Here is a 14004-nt window from a genome sequence, read left to right as displayed (position 1 = left end):
GGCTCTTTGCATGGTAACAGGTGCACTCTGATGCCTGAGCTATTTTCCAGTCCCTCTGTTTTAACACTTAAAGAAATTCTTAGTGGACTCACATACATTAAAATTCTACAAGTAGCCTTTTAGAGCTAGAATCTTAGGCCTGTGCGCATTGTTTCTATGGGACACATACACTGAATTTCAAACAGCAGAATTTTCTTTTATTCTCAATGTCCTCATAGCTACACGAATTGATTTTTAATAGTTGCAAATATTAATTTAATTAAACTATTACTAGTTGATATAGAAAAGTATACTCCCAAACTACTTTCTAGGAAAATATTTGTTAGATGGCTTGCTTTCTGTGAACAGAAATGGGATGGAAAAGTTAGAAGGAAATGACCAGACTTGTCACACACAAGAATTAAGATGTCTAAGTGGTTATGTAGGTGGCTCAGCAGGAAAACACATTTTTTTTTTTTAATGTTTGAAGTGTCAGTTTTGATCCCTGGAATCACATAGGACAAAAGAGTGTTCTGACTTCAAGAAAGCAAGAAAGAAGGGAGGAAAGGAAAGGAGAAAGGAAAGGAAAGAAGAAAAAAAAAGAAAGTGAGAAAGAAAATTAAAACTTAAAAGTTTCACGGCTAAAGCATTCCTGTTCATTACAATCAGTTGGGTCCAAAGCATTTTACTTAAATCATCTTTGCTCTTCTGACATTGCAAGCTAACATGAGTCCGCAGACTCTTCAGAGGAGAACTTTGAGCTAGAGAGCAATTAAGTCACTTACTAAAAAACCCACAATTCAACTCAAGTCCTTTCTATCCCTGCTCTTCCAATGGATTGCACTTCACTCCCTGCTCAACTTATCAGCAAGCTTTTACAGGGATTTTTTTTTTTCCAATAATAGACTGCTTTAGACAAGGATTCTCTCTTTTTTCATTAAAGTTTTTAAAAATTATACATTTATTTATAAATTACTGGATAGAGATAGAGAGAAACTGAGAGGCAAGGATGAGGTATACAGGGAGAGAGACAGAGAGACACCTGCAACCTGCTTTACCTCTTTTGAAGCTTTCCCCCTGCAAGTGGAGATGAGGGTCTTGAACCTGGGTCCTTGCGTACTGTAATATGTGCGCTGAACCAGGTCAGGTGCGCCACTGCTTGGCCCCACAACTTGATATCTTTTTAAAAATTTTATTTGACAAGGATTCTCTTAACCCAAGGGCACTTCTTGCTAGCTTCTCTCTAGACTGTAAATTCCACTAGGTATTCTGAGTATAGTGACAAAGTAGGGTTCCCATTAATTTTTTTTAAATTTTATGTATTTTTAAATTTTTATTATTTTTATTTATTGGATAGAGATAGGCAGAAATCTAGAGGGTAGAAGGAGATAGAGAGGGAGAGAGAAAGAGAGACATCTGCAGTCCTGCTCTACCACTCGCAAAACTTTCCACCTACAGGTGGGGGCCAGGGGCTCGAACCTGGGTCCTTATGCACTGTGACACATGCATTTAACAAGGTATGCCACCACCCAACCCCCTCACTAAATGTTTGTAGGATGAAAGAACCAGGTATCACACCAAGGAGTCATATACTAGCCTTTGGAAAAAAAAAATCAGTGTCATTCTAAAAAATAAAATAAATAAATAAATAACCCTGAGTTTGGGGCAAATAATTAGTCCTAGGTCAAGAAACTTTGTTAATATTAAGTACTGGGAAATGCCTTTCTGGCAGTGCCTGACTTCCCCAGAGAAGTAGAACCAAAAGTCTTGGGAGAGAGGGTGTCCCTTCTCTCATGGCGTTAATAACCCACAGTAGAGTTCAGAGTTAGAACTAGACCTTCTTGAAAGGCCCTGACAGCAGAGTAGAGAGCCTTGAGCCAGGCTTTCCTAATCTGGATTCTTTTACCTGCAGCATCTGTGGATAGAATTCATGGGATTATTAACTCTCCCTCCAATAAAATGGTTTTAAAAAGGAATTCATAGGGTTATACAAGCTGACTTTCAATGATGCATAACTGAAACGTATATTATTATAATGCAATAAGAATCTCTTAAAAACTGATCTTACAAATCACTGAGAAAGCACCAAAGCAAAAGACTCTGGGAGAGGAGGAATAAGAAAGAGATTGGTGGTGGGGCTTTGGAGTACATGATGATGTACATACCTCATACATGATGGTGGGAGAGGGTCTAAGTTGGGGGTGAGAGCGTTTTGCAGACACCTACCATGGTGAGATGAGAAATTTTACCCTTGTGTCAACAACTGTACTGTAAACCATTAACCTCCAGAAAAATGATTTTAAAATGATGTAAAGTAATACATGGACTTATTAACTTGGGTGGGGAAAAGGTACATAGTTATTTCCCTTAAGCTCCACTTAAACTTAGCATTTCTGGGAGTCAGGTGGTAACACAGTAGGTTAAGCGCACATGGCGCAAAGTGCAAAGACGGGTGTAAGGATACCGTTTCGAGCCCCCAGCTCCCCACCTACAGGAGGGGTCACTTCACAAGCAGTGAAGCAGGTCTGCAGGTGTCTATCTTTCTCTCCCTGCTCTTGTCTTCCCCTCCTCTCTCCATTTCTCTCTGTCCTGTCCAGCAACAACGACATCAATAACAACAACAATAATAACTACAACAATAAAAAGAAAACCTTAGCATTTCTATGGCCTGACGTAGCATAGAGGCTATAGACTGCTGGGCTTATAATAACGAGGTCTTGGCTTGATTCACAGCATTGCATGTGGCAGAGTAATACTCTGGTTCTTACTCTCTCTCTCTCGCTCTCTCTCTCTCTCTCTCTCTCTCTCTCTTTCTCACACACACACACACGCACACTTAAAAATGAAAAGAATAACATTTATCATTTCCTTCAACTATGAGTGCAGGCCATAAGCCAGTTCCCCCTATAGTCTCCCCAGGATACTTTCACACCATAGTACCATAGTTGCAGATGTCTTTTGAAATAATAGCCAAATATAGACCATTGCTGGATTTTGTTGTATCTATTTCAGTGCTACTAATTAATGTCCTTTGCAACCCTCTGTATTTTGCTTTATGCATTTAAATATAGTCAGTGGCATGAAAAAGAGGAGAGGCCGTGTGAGAACAAGAGATCTGGGTCAGAATTGACTTTGCATCTTTGCTGTGCCACCTAGTAGCTCAGAAGTAGCACCCAACCTCTCAGAGGCTCCTTTCCTATTTGTCCTATGGGACATTGTGGGGACAATGAAATGATACGGCGTGTGGCCTGGGAATTGCTCGAGTGTGTTTTCCTGCTGGGTGGTGATAAGTCTTGCTGTGTCTTGAGTGCTGCCGCCCCAATATCAGGAAGGAGAGAGACCAGCTTTGCCCAGAGTTCCTATGGGCAGAGCCTACAAAGCAGGGACCAGGGAGCCTAAGGGTGTAGCCTTGCTCTTCATTTTTTTTTCCCTGCGGGAGATGGAAGCACAGCAGGAAATCATGGCAATGACCCGGAGGGACACTAGAGCAAGGAGGTGTCCCTAAAGTGTGGATTGTCATCTTTTGTGTGAAGATCGGTTGTGTGCTGCTTCAGAATGCTCTATCCTAGGTCAGCTCCTGGAACTGGAGGCTTGGGGACTTATACACACTTTCAAGAAATCATTTAAGTGGCCGGACAGTGGCACACTCAGTTGAGTGCAGCTGTTACTGTGTGCAAGGACCTGGGTTCAAACCCCTCGCACACACCTGCAGGGGGCAGGTTTCATGAGCTGTGCAGCAATGTTGCTGATATCTCTTTTTCCATCTTTCTCCCTTTCCAGCTCATTCTCTGTCTATATCCAATAAATAAATAAAAATAAAATACTTAAAAAAGAACTCATTTGAGCGGGGGAGATAGCATAATGGTTATGCAAAAGGCTTTCATGCCTGAGGCTTTGAGGTCCCCAGTTCAATCACCTGCACCACCATCAGTCAAAGCTGATTAGTGCTCTGGTCTCTCTTTTCCTCTCTGTATTTCTCTCATTAAAATAAACAAATTAAATATTTACATAAAATAAAAAAGAACTCACTTAAGAACGATTTCACAGAGCCAGGAGGTGACACATTAAGTAGAGTGCATGTGTTACAATGAGTAAGAACCTGGGTTCAAGCCCCTACTCCCCACCTGCAAGGGAAAACTTCACAAGCAGTAAAGAAAGACTGCAGGTGTCTCTCTTACCCTCTTCCTATGTCCCCATTCCCTCTCAATGTCTCTTTCTCTATCCAATAAATAAAAAATATATTTTTAAAAAATAATACTTTTGATGTTTAAATACATTTCATCATAAGGAAAAAACAAATGTTTCTAGAATGTTCACTTGTGCGTCAACTCTTTTTTTTTTAACCAGAGCATTGCTCAGCTCTAGCTTTTGGCGGTGTGGAGGATTGAACCTGGGACTTTGGAGTCTCAGGCATGAGTCTCTTTGCATAACCATTATGCTATCTACCCCTTCTGCCCTTTATGTTGACTTTATTGGGGCACGAAGAAAACTAGGGATCCAGACAAGGCTTTTGCTTTCTCACACAGTGTTATGGGTTGAATTGTGTGCCTCCCAAATCATACTGAAATTCGAATTAACTGTCAGTCTCTCAGACCATGACTGTATTTGAAGCCCTTTATTTCAAGAGGCAATGGCAAGACTGTTGGACTGCATCCCTAGCATGGTGTGACCAGAATTTTTTATTGGAGGCTAAAAAAAAAAAATCTCCACAGGGGAACATGACTGAAAAAATAGTAAAGAGAGGGAGAGAGACAAGAGAGACACCTGCAGTACTGCTTCACCACTTGCAAAGCTTTCCCCCTGAAGCTGGGGACTGGAAGGTCGAACCCAGATCCTTGTGCAGTCTAACATGTGTGCTTAACCAAGTGCACCTCCAACCAGTTCCCGATAAATGTTATTATTTTTTTAACTTTTGAAATTTCTTTATTGGGGAATTAATGTTTTACATTCGACAGTAAATACAATAGTTTGTACATGCATAACATTTCCCAGTTTTCTAAATAACAATACAACCCCCACTAGGTCCTCTGTCATCCTTTTTGGACCTGTATTCTCCCACCCACCCACCCCAGCGTCTTTTACTTTGGTGCAATATGCCAATTCCAGTTCAGGTTCTACTTGTGTTTTCTCTTCTGATCTTGTTTTTCAACTTCTGCCTGAGAGTGAGATCATCCCATACTTATCCTTCTGTTTCTGACTTATTTCTCTTAACATGATTTCTTCAAGCTCCATCCAAGATGGGCTGAAAATGGTGAAGTCACCATTTTTGATAGCTGAGTAGTATTCTGTTGTGTATATAGACCACAATTTGCTCAGCCACTCATCTGTTGTTGGACACCTGGGTTGCTTCCAGGTTTTGGCTATTACAAATTGTGCTGCTAAGAACATATATGTACACAGATCTTTTTGGATGGATATGTTGGATTCCTTAGGATATATCTCCAGAAGAGGAATTGTAGGATCATAGGGTAGGTCCATTTCTAGCCTTCTGAGAGTTCTCCAGACTGTTCTCCACAGAGGTTGGACCAACTGACATTCCCACCTGCAGTGCAGGAGGGTTCCTTTGACCCCACAACCTCTCCAGCATTTGTTGCTGCTACCTTTTCTGATGTATGACATTCTCACAGGAGTGACGTGGTATATCACTGTTGTCTTTATTTGCATTTCTCTGACAATCAAAGACTTGGAGCATTTTTTTTCATGTGTTTCTCGGACTTTTGGATCTCGTCTGTGGTGAATACTCTGTCCATGTCCTCTCCCCATTTTTGGGTGGGGTTATTTGTTTTCTTGTTGTTGAGTTTGGCAAGGTCTTTATATATTTTGGTTATTAGTCTCTTGTCTGATGTATGGCATGTAAAGATCTTCTCCCATTCTGTGAGGGGTCTCTTGGTTTGGGTAGTGGTTTCTTTAGCTGTGCAGAAGCTTTTTGCTTAATTCTGGTTTATGGTGGTGTTTGGGGATTGAACCTGGGACCTCAGAGCCTCAGGCATGAAAGTCTTTTGCATAACCACTATTCTGTCTCCCAATATGGGTATGCAGAAGCTTTTTAATTTGATGTAGTCCCATAGGTTTATGCTTGCCTTAGTCTTCTTTGTAATTGGATTAGTTTCACTGAAGATGTCTTTAAAATTTATGCGGAAAAGAGTTCTGCCAAGTCTGAAACTTCCTCATTGTTTTTACTACAATGATATTAAGTCAACAGCAGGCAGAGAGCCTTGCACACGGCCCCTAGAGCAGCCAGGATTTCTTGTAGCCCAAAGCCACTTACTAATTTTGTTTTCCCCACCAGGGTTATTGCTGGGACTCCACCAATTCTGGTGACGCTTTTTCTTTTATTCCTTGATGGAGAGAGAAACAAAGAGGGAGGGAGGGAGGGAGGGAGGGAGAAAGAGAGGGGGGGGGAGGCTTGCAGCACTGCTCCACTCTCATGAAGCTGCTTCCCCCCACCCCCCCCACCACACCCCCACCTTGCAGGTGAGGGCAGGAGGCTTGAACCTTGCTCCTTGTTCATGGTAATGTGTGTGCTCAACTGGGTATGCCACCATTTGGCCCTGCCTCTGCTTCGCCCACTCCCCAGCCTTCAGCAGACGCAGTCGGGCCGAGGATTGACAGACGAGGTTCTCCAAAAGCCCACAGTTCAGTTGGGACATGCCCCACGAGCCTCATGGTTTCTTTCCCAATGTGCTCATCTACGAAAACAGAATTATCTCTGAATGTCAAATGACCCACCTCATCAGAATCAACAGAACGGACTTACTGAGTTACTGAATCAAGCTGCTTAACTCCGACTTCAAAATGCATCTTACATCATTCTGCATGAGGTCCATACAACAGAATGACAAAAAGGGGAAGAAATTTCCAATGTTCTTCTATGAAATCATTATTCTAAGCATCAGAAGGCTGCCTAACCCTGGGGGTGGGGTGACCTAGAAAACACAAGGCTAGAGAAAGTAAGAAGTAAATTTTGCCCAGTTATTATTTTTTCACCATTTTGGATTGTACAAAAACATAAGCTTTTTGCTACATAACAACAGTCATCCTTCGATACTATTATACATAAAATAAACGAAGAGAAATGTATTTTTTTAAATTACTGACTCAGTCGAGTAGTATTTTATATGCTCTTTGTGTATAGTAGTAGCGGGGAGGTGTGGTAGCATAGAAATCATACCCACTGGACAGATCCAACTTGTTTTTTTTTTATCTTTATTTATTTATTTGATAGAGACAGCCAGAAATCAAGAGGGAAGGGGGTGATAGAGATGGAGAGAGACAGACAGACACCTGCAGCCCTGCTTCACCACTTGCAAAGCTTTCCCCTTGCAGGTGGGGACCAGGGGCTCGAACCTGGGTCCTTGCTCATTGTAACATGTGCGCTCAATCAGGTGCACCACCACTCAGCCCCCATAGATCCAAAGTTTTTTTTTACTTCCTTTTTTTTCTGGTCTGCTTTTTATTTACTTTAATTATATTTTACTTTGAATATGATGTTCTTCATTCATTGTTATTGTGGGCATTTCTTGCACGATCTTAGCTTAAGACTTTTTATCTAACCTCCAAATGTAATATATTAAAAAAAAAACAAAATAAAAATGCACCAAGATGAAAATAAAATACAACAGTTGTATTTAACCACTGAAGGAAGAATTTGATGATAATTAAATTCTAGGTGAAAAAGGACCAGGGGCTAATACTAAGCAGAGACAATTCTTGTCAACATTTTGATGTATTTCCTTCTAGTTTTATTTATAAGTATATAGAACTCTTTCCATACACGTACACACTCCACAACATTTGGCCAATAAATATTAACTGAGGGAATTTATAATGCATACTTCTCAAAATTTTTTATAAGAAAAAGCTCTTGGATTCATATTGAGTTATGACAATCATAAAAATTACTGCAAAGACACTCATTATAAAGGTAGTTAATCTACTCCAAGTTACACCATAAAAATAAAATCACCTAGCCAACTTCAATCGCTGCCCAAAGCCTGAACTTTAAAAAACTTGTAGATCAGGGATTCCCACTTATAATTACACCTGATTCTTTAGAGAGACTCCTTCATAATGCAAACTTACTAGAATGTATTGAAGGTCTGAAAATCATTACAACTAATTAAGTCGAAGTTGCCTTTGTTCTTCAACTTCCTGTAAAATGCTCACAGTAAACCACAGCCATCCTGCCTCTCTAACACAATCTTTCACAGCTGCAGTTGTTACCAGTCACAGCACCCCACCCCACCCCACCCCCACTGTCCCCAGCAAGACCTTTGGCCATTTTAGAAACTTTTAATACCTTTGCAGAAAGATTTTTTCTTTTTCTTTTTTTTTCTTTTTCTTTCTGTTATTGCTTCTTGGACCCAAGCTCAGAAGGCCGCAGACGATGAAGCAATAAATCAAACAGTAAAACCAGAAAAGGCTTGTTCAGCCCAAGAAGTAGGAAAGAGCAGAGCAGAGAAACCAAGTTTCCTTCTTGAGAGAAATGGCCTCACCTAGTTCTCATTGTTCATCTCCCTCTGGGTCCATCTTGGAAGACCAGCTTACTGCTTAAAGAATCTCTTCATTTCTTAAATTTACATGCTCTTTTCTGGGCTGGCCATCACTGAGGATTATAGCTTAAGCAAAGTATCTTGTAGGTTGCAATTATTCTTGTAGGAAGTCAATTATTTTTAAAATCTACTATAATATTTAATTAAAAATTAATGCAAATATAATAACTTGGGAGGTGATGCAGTGGACACAGTGCTGGACTTGAGTGTATGAGGTCCTGAGTTCAACCACCAGCCTTGCCTTTGTCATTGTGATACCCTGGTGTTCTCATTAACCCCCTCCTCCTTCATAAGTAAATACATATTTAAGAATTAATGGAAATTCATAGACATCTAAATCCTCTTAAAAGTGTGGAAACCAGGGTAATGTGGTGATGCACTTGGAAGGAATGCATACGTTACTAGGCCTGAGCACCTGGGTTCAAGTACAGGGTTCAACTACTGGGTTCTTACCTGTAGGGGTAAAGCTTCAAGAGTGGTGGAGCAGTGCTGCAGGTGTCTCTCTCTGTTTCTCTCCTCTCTCTTTCTCTCACTCTCTACCAAAGCAGAAAGAAACAACTGGAAAAAAAAATAAAAGGCCACTCGGTATGGTGGGATTGTGTAGGTACCAAGTCCCAGTATAACCCTAGTAATGTAAATAAATAAATAAGTAAGTAATAAACTGAATGAACCGGATGGCTTACATATCTTTAATGGCAGGAAAGGGAAAGGAAACTATTTTTTAAAAAGTGATTTGCATAATTAAAAAGTGGTACCTGTCCACCAACTACTTCCCATCTCTTTCTTTTCTGCTTTCTTAGTAACATTTTTTTATTACCTTTATTTTACTTACTGGATAGAGACAGGCAGAAATCAAGAGGGGAGGAGGTGATAGAGAGGGAGAGAGACACCTGCAGCCCTGCTTCACCACTTGCAAAGTCCCCTGCAGGTGGGGATTCGGGGCTCGAACCTGGGTCCTTGTGCACTGTACCATGTGCACTCAACCAGATGCGCCACCACCTGGCCCCTTCCCATCTCTTTCACATAAGTACCACGCGCTAACTGACTGCACCCCTGGAGGTCCTTCCCATCTCTTTCAAATACTCTCAAATCTCAAAACTAAAGCTTTCCTAAATCCTCAGTAACACATTTAGGTTCCTGAGTGGATTAAGATCTGCCCATTGTTCACTGGGCACATGTACACACACACACACACTCACTCACACACACACACACACACACACTCACTCACACACACTCACTCACACACACACACACACACACACTCTCATACACACGCACACTCACATTCACACACACGCTCACATACAAGAATATACTTGACACTTATGCCTACATACTTGCTAAATTTTATACACTTTTTCACTGAAAGTGTAGCTGGGCAACATAAGGAGAAATGTCATCAAACTTACATTTAAAATGGTCATAAGACCTAGAAAGGAAAATATCATAGTAAGATTCTTTGCTTCAAAGATATTTACTGTTACTGTGTCATTTCAAATTAAGCACTTGTATAATTCAGATTCCCAGGACAGCAAGAGTACCGCACTTCTTGCATCTACAGCACACTTAGGAAATGATTTTTAAAAACTAAACACTGGAGCCGGGTGGTGGAGCACCTGGGTAAGAAAGTGCATATACTATGGTGTGCAAGGACCCGGGTTCAATCCCCTGGTCTCCACCTGCAGGGGGAAAGCTTCATGAGTGGTGAAGGAGGGCTGCAGGTGTCTCTCTGTCTCTTTACCTATCTGCCCTGTCCCTCTCAATTTCTCTCTCTTTATCCAATAATAAATAATTTTAAGACGTATTTAAAATTTTTAAAAATATAAAAAAATAAACATTAGTCATTTAAAAAAAGTTTTTCTTTATTTACTTTAGTTGCTAGGATAGTAAGCAATTGAGATGGGGAGGGGTGAAAAAGAGGGTGAGAGACAGAGATACCTGTAGACCTGCTTCAGCGCTTATAGTGCCTTCCCCCTGCAGATGGGGACCCAGGTCTTGAACCCCAGTCTTTGCATATGGTAATGTGTGTGCTCAATGAGGTGAGCCACCACCTGCTTCCAAATACTAGCCACCTTTTAAAAGGCAAGAAATAAACTAAAACAAAGAGCCTTACATTTCATAAGTGCTCAAAAGTGGTATTGTCTTTCCCCTATACAGCCAGAGAAACAAAAACAAACAAACAAGCCAGGAGCTGATTTAAACCTTAACCCACATGTGTACACTCATGCAAACCTCTTACTACAAGTGAGTCATGAGGAGTTGCGTGCATCAAGTGCATTTAGTTTTTCTTTCTAAAAGCTTACTAATTAATATATTTCCTAGTTGATCATTTTTTCTTTCAGTTTTAATCTTCAGGCGTAAGGGTCACAAAACACAGATAAAGGTATTTATGTTAGTCCAGAGCAAATATGTTTCCTTATAAGAAGTAACTATGTGACAATTTGGAAAACTCAAAATCAGCAAAACCTTAGAAGAGGAACATATCAAAATCAAAAAGTCATAGACTTCTAAAGTAAATGGTGTATTCGCGCTAAGGGAGCCTCAAAAGGGCATAACATTTGAAAGGTCCAGAAATTAGGCAGTTCACTTCCTTTTACATTTTAATATGTAAGAGGTTGGGGAAAGTTCCAGTCATTGGCCAGATCTAGAATTAGATTTCATCAGTGAATTTGTTGCTAGGCTCCAGGCAGTAAGTTTCACCATAAAGAGTTCTTTGAATATTGAGTTCACCCAGAGTACGTATAATCCATAAAGCTTTAGACATTAGAGTAAGTGAAGAGCTGTGAACAATTAACCCACAAGTGAACTTTTCAAAGAGCATTTGAAAACTTGATTGTGATTTTTGATGGATCATTTAACCTCTTTAGATTCTAAGTACAAGTTTTGACTAGATGATGTTCTGGTTCAGAAACAGCATTATGAACCTAACACACAGTGTTTAAAACCCACTGTCTAAGTGAACAGTTAAAGATAGCCACACAAAGACACCTTCATTCTCTGGCCATTCTCACCTCCCTTTCCCACTATCCTACCTTACTCTTTTTTTTTTTTTTTTTTAAACAGAGCACTGCTCTGCTTCGGCTAATGGTGGTGTAGGGGATTGAACCTGGGATTTTGAAGCTTTAGGAATAAGTCTCTTTGCATAACCTTTATGCCATCTAGCCCCACCCTCCTGTCTTACTCTTTCTCCTGCCTTACTCTTTCTCCTGCCTTACTCTTTCTCCTGCCTTACTCTTTCTCCTGCGTTTTGCCTCTCTTCCCCTACCAAGCGGTTACACCTTTCCTTTTTTTTTTTTTTTTTTTTTTACCACTTTTCCATTTTTGACTGTAAACACTAAACCATGGAATTATTTACAAGAACCCGTCCGTACTGGCTAATGTTGTTCATGTTCTTTTTTTTCTTGGGAGGTTAATGGTCTACAGTCACATGGCACATGGTCACAACTTTCCACCTCACCAAGATCAGTGTCTGCAAAACACTCTCATTCTCAAGTTAGAGCCATCATCATGTATGTGCCTTCTTAATTCAAATTTCTTTTCTAACATTTATCTACTTATTACGAGAAATGAGGGGGAGAGAGAGAGAAAGGAGCAGAGCACCACTCAACTCCTATAGAAGTGTGTGCCAGGAATCAAACTTCGGGCTTCCGGAGCACTGGACATGGAAGCTGATTCTCTGATAGTCGGAACTATATACCTGGCCTACTCTCTCAATTTTTCAAAATTAAAAAAAAAATTCCCTACATGGAAATGAGAATGTAAATCGATTTTTTAAAAAATATGTATCCCAGAAGGAAAAAAAAATTGACACCAAACATTTTCTTAATCTTGTTCTGTAGGTCTCTGGGTACACAGTGTGAACATTTTAAATTACAGTATTTTATACCAAAACTGTAATCATGTTCAACAGAGTTTTAACAAATGCCACAGAATTTGATTAGCAATAGCAGTCATTCACTGTATTCTCAGGATGTTGAGTTAGGATAAGCCTAAAAGACAAACTGTCTTTCTAAAAGATTGCTTAGAAAATGGTTTGGTTTGGGATTTGAATACAACTAACATGTCTGCAGTCACTGAAGAGAATACGGCAATCATGTAGTTCCTCAGTACTTTCCACAGACGCCTCCAATGGCTCTCTTTAAACTTCAAAAGCATTCACTGTTGCTGGTCACTACAGAGCAACTGCACCATACACTGAAAGAATGCCCCATTAAAGTGGGGCCAAAAAAAAAAATCCTGTGGATTTCAAACTAGCCTGGTGGTCAGAAAGAAATCCTACTGAAATCGTACTTAACATTTCAGCTCTAAACTCAAGTTACGAACCACCCATAGTCACCACAATGGTAGACTAGTATTCGGTACCATCACAACAGGTCCTATGGTCAGTTCTCTATCAAAAATTAAATTTATCTTGTAAATTCATTAAAAGCCATTTAGTTCCTCTTTGTCAATGATAAAGAAAATACATTTAGTTTGAATGCAAGTTTTCTTACCGTTAAAAGATACTGGTGGAAGGCATGTTCAGGGATACAGGAGACAGGGCAAGCGAGATAGGAGCCTGAGAGAAAACCATCCCTGAAAAAGGCATCATCTCCTAAGGGAAAGGTGAGGTCGTTTTTGTATAGCCATTTTGTACAAGTTCTGGCCCCTTGTTGAATGTAACATACTGAGTCACAGGCAGACGTCTTTCTGTGGTTATTCACTTCCTGTCTGATTAATTTGTTGTTTGTTCCTTCCTCCTTTGTTGCAGAAAAAGAAACTAGATTGGTTTTACTTGAGAAGCAAGCAAAGCTGCCTGATAAAGTAACAAGATGAGGCACCTCCATCCAATTAACAGTCCAACACAGAACCTGGGATTCATTCAGAGAAACTCTATTTGAAAGTATCACTCTCCATAAAGACTGTACTATTTAGTATTAGGGGAAAAGTTACTCAAAAGGACTCAACAACACTAATGGTTAGAGTAAATCATTCTTCCTCGTCTACAGAGCATTCAAGTGTGTAGGGAGAAAGTTACACATGCAAGTGAAAAGAGCTGGCCTGGTGTCTGAAACGTAATTTTGTGTCCAAGTCAGGATAAATTAAATATAGTTCCAGCTAGCTGGAGGTCTAGAGTTTTCTACGCCTGAAATGTCTCATTTCTGTTCTCCATACTTAATGGGTAAACTAACTTTCCCAGAAGAAGCTTAACAAAACCACAGAAGGGGTCCGGTAGTGATGCACCTGGTTGGGCTCATATGTTACAATGCACAAAGGATCCAGGTTCAAGCCCCCAATCAAGCCCCACGTGCAGGGGGAAAAGCTTTGCAAGTGGTGAAGCAGTGTTGTAGGTGTCTCTCTCTCTCTCTCTTTCTCCCCCTTCCCTCTTGATTTCTGGCTGTTTCTATCCAATAAATAAATAAAGATAATTAAAAAAAATAAAACCACATAGGGGATGGGAAGAGACAGTGTAGTGCATACATAAAATCCT

General features: G+C 40.3%; 2 protein-coding genes across 8 annotated transcripts in view; one reads left to right on the top strand and one right to left on the bottom strand.

Moving 5' to 3' along the window:
* SCRN3 (secernin 3) overlaps nt 1-14004 on the top strand; it is a 302935-nt gene that overhangs the window by 186926 nt on the left and 102005 nt on the right. The window lies entirely within an intron of this gene.
* The window catches only part of WIPF1 (WAS/WASL interacting protein family member 1), a 151083-nt gene that overhangs the window by 36230 nt on the left and 100849 nt on the right, over nt 1-14004 (bottom strand). For 2 of the 7 annotated variants that reach the window (XM_060177684.1, XM_060177682.1), the window contains exon 2: nt 13028-13128. The exons of the other annotated variants lie outside the window; for them this stretch is intronic. The gene's annotated coding sequence lies outside the window, so the exon portion shown is untranslated. The remainder of the gene's footprint in view (nt 1-13027; nt 13129-14004) is intronic. 7 annotated transcript variants of the gene reach the window in all.

Source organism: Erinaceus europaeus, chromosome 18, assembly GCF_950295315.1.
Source record: "Erinaceus europaeus chromosome 18, mEriEur2.1, whole genome shotgun sequence".
Taxonomy (NCBI): Eukaryota; Metazoa; Chordata; class Mammalia; order Eulipotyphla; family Erinaceidae; genus Erinaceus; species Erinaceus europaeus.
This window is presented reverse-complemented; position numbering and strand designations above follow the sequence as displayed.